Source organism: Camellia sinensis, chromosome 7 (assembly GCF_055761805.1).
Source record: "Camellia sinensis isolate YWXY chromosome 7, ASM5576180v1, whole genome shotgun sequence".
NCBI lineage: Eukaryota > Viridiplantae > Streptophyta > Magnoliopsida > Ericales > Theaceae > Camellia > Camellia sinensis.
The window spans coordinates 171,549,034-171,555,624 of NC_138967.1; the positions used below are offsets into that span (position 1 = coordinate 171,549,034).

General features: G+C 37.4%; 1 long non-coding RNA gene across 1 annotated transcript; it reads right to left on the reverse strand.

The window, feature by feature from the left end:
* Nucleotides 1-5,953: 5,953 nt before the first annotated feature.
* Nucleotides 5,954-6,591, reverse strand: LOC145794850 (uncharacterized). The gene is made up of 2 exons (XR_014334810.1): nucleotides 6,467-6,591; nucleotides 5,954-6,293 (listed from the first exon to the last, which is right to left on the reverse strand). It is a non-coding gene; the product is annotated as an uncharacterized LOC145794850 (long non-coding RNA).

Consider the following 6,591-nt stretch of genomic DNA (forward strand, 5'->3'; position numbering starts at 1 on the left):
CTCATCTTAGTATTTCATTTCTGGGTGAATGTGATCATCTACTTATGTTTCGGGTCTCACCTCTTGTTATTGAGTATTTTGTTTTTATTTTTATTTTTTTTAAATAAAAAAAAAAAAAAAATTTCCCCGCTCGAGCGGATCTTGTTACGCTCGAGCGTATTTTTGAGCCTTGCAGTAGTTTGCCCTCTGCCTTTACAGTTCTGAGAGAGGTTTTTTGGCGCTCGAGCGTCCTTATGCGTGCTCGAGCAGGTGTCAGCCTGCCTTGAATCACGCTCGAGCGGTAATTCCTACGCTCGAGCGGACTGATTTTATATAAAACTCCCTCGCTCGACTCTTCAGGTCATTTTTTTTCCCTCTTCTTCAGTTTCTCAGACCTAGGGTTTGGATCGTGGGTTTTGCTTGGTCACTTTCATCCTATTTCGTTCTCTTCCTTACTGATTTCCCTATTGGTAAGTTTTCCCCTCTCTTCTCCTCTGTTTTGTCTATTATTTCGGTACTTTTGGGGGTTGTATTTTGGTTTTTTGTTTTTTTTTTGGGTTTCATGGGTTTTTCCTTTTTTTTTTTTCACACGCTCTTTCACTGCATCGTCCTGTCTTCCTCATGGTGCATTTTATGTTTGTGTGTATGACTTCAGTGTTTGTGTGAGTTACACTTTCTTGCAGTTTTTGTGTTAGTGATATCTGTTTGAGCCCCTGTTTTTGCCCACAAGATGGAGAAGTTTTGCCATTTGAAGTTCTATTTGTTTTGTTATCAGTGTTTAGCTTCACTAGGTCATTGATATTCTGCCATTGTCATTATGCACATTTTTTGCATTATGCATTTCATTGATATGTGTCTTCCATGTTTATAAAATGATATCCTTGAAACTTGTCATCCATGATTATGCATTATGCGTTTAATGTTACTAATGGTTTCTGTCTTGTGCCTGTTTTTATATTCGGGTTTGGTTCCTTTTGGGTTTGTTGGGTTGACTGGTTTTAGTTCTCTCTCATCTCATCATGTCCGCCCCTAAACGCCGAACGGCAACTGTGTCTCGTCCTACCTTTAATTCTGAGAGGTTTCCTAATGCTAAGCAAGGCAAGTTATTCCATAAATCTTTTGATACTCGCACTGTTCACCTAGAACGGATGGTCCAGCCCAACACTTTCGAATCCATCCCTATCCGTCATTTGTTTGCTCCTCTAGGTGGTGATTTGGTATTGTCGTTTTTTGGGCGTCAAAATCTCGACTGGGTTCGAGAATTTTATTGTAATATTAAGCAAATTAGTGATGTTGAGCCTTCCTTTACTATTTGGGTTCGGTCCAAATCCATTTCCGTCACCCCAGCTCTCATTCGCCATCTTCTAAAGATTGATCAAGTGTTCCCTCAACACTATCCTTATCCTGTCCCAGGTCGTCCTACCTGTGATTTCACTCATGTGACTGAGGTACTATGTGGTTCTTCCCGTCCTTGGCCTACAGGCGCTTTGATTAAACAGTTTGAACTTCTTCCGGAGTTTAGACTGCTTAATCTGATTGTTTGTGCCAACATCCTTGTGACCACTCACTCCTCCGAAATTAATCAAGACCAAGGTTTTGTGTTATTCTGTATTGCCCGACATATGTCTATTGATCTCGTTCCCTTGCTTATTCGGAAAATGATAGGTGTCTCTGGGAATAGACAGTTAGGGCTTCCTTATGGGTGTTTGATTAATCGTCTTTTGTCTGACCTTGGGGTTCAGGTGTTCGAGGATGATGAGTTTGCCTTCCCCTCCCGACCATTCACAAAGAAAACTGTCTCACAGAGTCGGGCTCATGTTAAGGGGGAGTCTTCTCGGGCTGATCCTTCTGCAGGTACTACTGCTGGCCTTGCTGAGGAGGCTGAATATGATGCTGCCGCCGCCGGGGGAGAGGAGGATCCTACTCCACCTGTTCCACCTCGCACTTTTTCTGACCAGCTTCAGCACTTTGAGGAGGCTATGACCCGGAGGTTAGACTTTCTCGATGCCCGTTTTGATGCCTTTGATGGTCGTCTTGGTCAGATGGAGCAGACCGCCGCTCACACTACTTCACAGCTGGACCACATCATTTCCTTGCTGACGCTTCAGCCGCCCCCTCCTCCACCTGGTGCTTGATTCCTTGCTTTCTTCATTCCCGGTCAAAAAGGGGGAGAGTGGCTCTTGATGGTATATATTGATGGTATATTGTATTGATGGTACTTTGGTGATTATATTTTGTTTTGTTCATATGGATATTTTGTTCTCTTGGTTATGTCACATGGATAGTTTGTTCATATGAATATTTTGTTCCTTTGGTTCTATTGGATGGATACATTTTGATATATTCTTATATAGTTCCACAAGTTTTGGTTTTTCTGGTATGTTGCTAGTCTTTTCACAGGTGAATGTTGGATGAAGAATTGGATTGATGGACCGATATATGGCAAGATTGGAAAGATTGGTTGTTTATAGAGTTGTTTTGAGTGTTTTTAGTATTTGTTTTGAATCTTGTCTAGTGCGTGTGTTTAAGAACATTTGTTTAGAAAGGTTTTGTCCGGGAATTGACAAAGGGAGAGATTGTTAGGTCCCTTGATTGTCAAATCCAGATACAGAACCTTGCGGTGTTAAATTTGTTTATTTTCAGTGTTTTTGTTCTTCCCGCTCGAGCGGGGACATTGACGCTCAAGCGGAGTTTTTGGTCTCTCAGTATATTGACAGGTCTGTAAAAGTACTGGAGTGCGTAATTGTGCGCTCGAGCGGGTCATGAAGCGCTCGAGCGGACCGCTGTGTTACCACACGCGTATTTTGTTGAAGCCGCTCGAGCGAGCTGTTGGGCGCTCGAGCGGAGATCGCGGTTTCAGGATTCCTATTTATATCTTTTTAGGTTGTTTTTAGGACTACTTTTCTAAATCTTATTCAAGAGTCCTAGGGTTTCGTTTGGGGTGTTCTTCTGGAGTTTTGTTGAGTTTTCCTTGATGTTTTGAGAAGAGTTTTCACTCATGATCTAAAATACATACATCAAGGAGTTGGTTACTTTACCTTCAAGAGAGAGTTCTCTTCGGTGGATTCCGAAGATTCTAGCGTATAGTTTCAAAAGGCGTTTGATTCTATATGTGAGTGAGGTTGTGGAATCAACTTCAGGATTGATCAGTTCCGAGACGAAGTCGTGAAAAAAGAGTTACAGAAGATTCGAAGACAGATTGACTGAGTTGGGTAATTTGTATGATATCTTTGTAATCTTTTTACTTCAGTAGTGGATTGATTAGTGGCGTTTCACCCGTGGTTTTTTAATCACAGTTGGAGGTGTCCAATTGTGATTTTTTCCACGTAAAAATCGTTTGTGTCGATTTATTAATTATTCTGAAAAACAAACAAACTAAATCACTTTCGTAAGTGCTTGTTGATTTAGATTGTGTGTTTTGGATTTTTGGGATTTGGAATATTTTTAATCTTGATCTAATCACGAATCACTTAGGATTTTCAGATGTAAATTGTAATAGCCATCCCAACCAGTAAGATTGTTAAAATTGGAATGTTATTTTGATCATCAGTAGTCTTATGGATTGGGTAAAAATTTGTGAAATCCTACGTTCTGTTAAAAATAAAGTAAAAAATACCAATTAGGATGATACATAGTAAAAATATGATAAAAAATCACAAAATCAGTGAACCTACCTACATCCTACGCAATCCCATACAAGCATACATGATACTACTTGCGATCCTAGCATAACACCATTCTACAACGATTTGGATCATTTTAGTAATTTAGGATTGTAGGATACGATTCGGATGGCGATTTTTATAACCACGCAATCAAAATAAAAATATTATTAATCAATAACCTATTGACCTAAATACACTGTGAATCTGCTAGTATATAGCAATTTTGATTGAATGAATGTGAATGTCTTGTAAAAACAAGACAGAGATTCGCCTATTTCACAAAGAAAGTTCAAGTCAAACCTTATATTCTGGTAAATCGCTGATCCATTTATCAAAAGATATGAGCATCTTCACATTTTCATCATCTTCGTTGTCCTTTACGACTAATTAATTCCTCCATCACAACCATATGATCACCACTATGGTGGAGGTGTAACTTTCTTCTCAGTTAGGTGAGAGTTATAGATATGTCTTTCTAGAGCTACACACAATGGGCATGACCTAGGGTGCCTCTATTTACACACCACTTTTCATCTCAATGAATACCATTAATTAGTTTATTTTTTTATTACAATATTAACCTAATAAAAAATGACCACAAAGAACAAAAGGTTATGATACACACCTTACGTAATACACACCAACTACTCATTGCACATCACACTCAATTTTGATTTTTTTATTTTTCACTCAATACACACTATTAATTTTCAAATATTTCCAAAATATCCTCATCTTCTCTAATCATAACCCTAACCCTAACTCTACCCCACAGCCGTCAACCTATTTTCAAATTTTCAAAGTGACATTACCCATTGGCAACTGTTGGTCCTTGTTAATTGAAGGTGTTAAGCCTAGTTGCAAACCTTACCATTGATTTGATAGAGAATACGATCATAAAGAAAGATGATAAAGAAAAAAAGATTCGTGAAGCCCATTCCAAGTAATTGGATATGTGGGTTTATTTATGTGAGCTTTACATGTGATTGTATGAAAATCAAATGAAAGCATAATAGGTATTGATATTGATTTGAAACCCCCTCCCCCCCCTAGGACCTTCGGTTGGCAGTGGAATGTTAACATATAACTCACATAGCACGGGTGTTATAAGGAAAGATAGAATAAGAAGTGAATGTCTTTTGGAAATTAGAAGTTGCATTGACTGAATATGATTTTAGTTGGTTTGGTTTTATGAAATATAATCCAACTATGTTGGTGTGAATGAGATGACTGGATCCTGCGCTAAAATAGATTCAAGAGGAAGGCAAAAAATAATGTTGGTTGATGCTATGAGACATGATATGATTGCCCTGGTCTCAAGGAGGGTATGGCTTTAAATAGAGTTGAGTGGGATGAGTTCTTTACTCGAGCAATCAAGTGATTGGGATTAAGCAATCGAAGGATAAAGATGTAATAAAAAATTTTAAGGAAATGAAATATTGAAGATTGTAGGTGGGGTGTGTGAGTGAGTAAGAGTAAAGATGGAAAATTGTAGGTGGGGTGTGTGAGTAAGGGTAAAGATGGAAGATTATGGTGTATATTGAGCAAATTTCTTATTTATCAAATTACTAAAGGTGTGTCTCGAGTAATGGTGTGCCTTGAGATAGAATGTGGTGTGTAAATAAAGGCACTCCATGACCTATTCTATTAAAATTACTACATTGTCCTTGCCTTTTTCCCTTTTTCTTTCAATCTTTCTTTCTTTATTTTTTTTCCCTATTTGGGGCTAAAATCATTTTCGCATTTTGCCTATTTGTACCAAAATTTGTGAGAATCCATGTGTGCATTCCTATACAATTAACTTAAGTTTAAAGTTGCAAATGAACCGAGCCAAACTGAGACCTATGAAGCACGAATACTTCTTCAGAGGTGACATACAAGTGTCTGATACGTGTCGGACACGGACACACACCGGACATGCATTGGCCACATGTCGGACACAATAAGACATGCTGAGAACGCGTTATGAACAAGTTGATGACAAGCAAAGGACACGCTAATTAAGTATAATTTTTTTTCAAAAAAAAAATATAAATTTAATTTTGTTTATAATAGCATATCTAAGGTTGATAAATTTTTAAAAAAAATTAAATATTTAACATAAAATAAATACTACATATTTAAAAACATGACACATAATAAATATATAAAATTAAATATTTTACATGTGTTACCAACGTGTTGTGTCCTATATTTTTTTCATAAGCAAATGAAACTTTAGGACTACTATGCCAAATATTACTAAAAGCAAAGTAATGCGTGAATATGCCATAGAAAGGAAAAAGGGGCAGGAGGGGAAGTATTCTGTAAGAAAGGGCAAATACATAAATCTGAAACCAAAAGAAAAGAAAAGAATAGTAAATTTTAGACCAATCGGTCCAATGTAGAAGGCAAAAAATGAATTTTTTAGAACAATGAACATGAACAAAAATGACATCAAATTCACTGAACATAAATTATTTCCCTCGATGGACACGTAGAGTCATATCTGAGTAATCAAATGAAATAGATCTCAACAGTACGGCTTGCCGTTAGTCCTTACTGGCTTCAGTTTGAGTCACAAAAACAGCCTATCCAAAAATGGGGTAAGGCTGCGTACATCTTGCCCTCAGATTCTCGATAGAAGGAGCCTCATGCACTTGGGTTATCCTTTTTTTTTTTTAGATCACAAATCAATAGAATAAAAATATTATTAATAATAAACTATTCACCTAAATACTGCGAATCTGCTAGTTTATTGCAATTTTGATTGAATGGATGTGAATGTCTTGTAAAAACAAGACACAGATTAACATATTTCACAAATAATGTTTAAGTCAAACCTCGTATTCTAGTAAATCGCTGATCCATTTATCAAAAGACATGAGCATCTTCACGTCTTCATCGTCCTTTACGACTAACTCCTCCATCACAACCATATGATCACCACAGTGATAGAAGTGTAGTC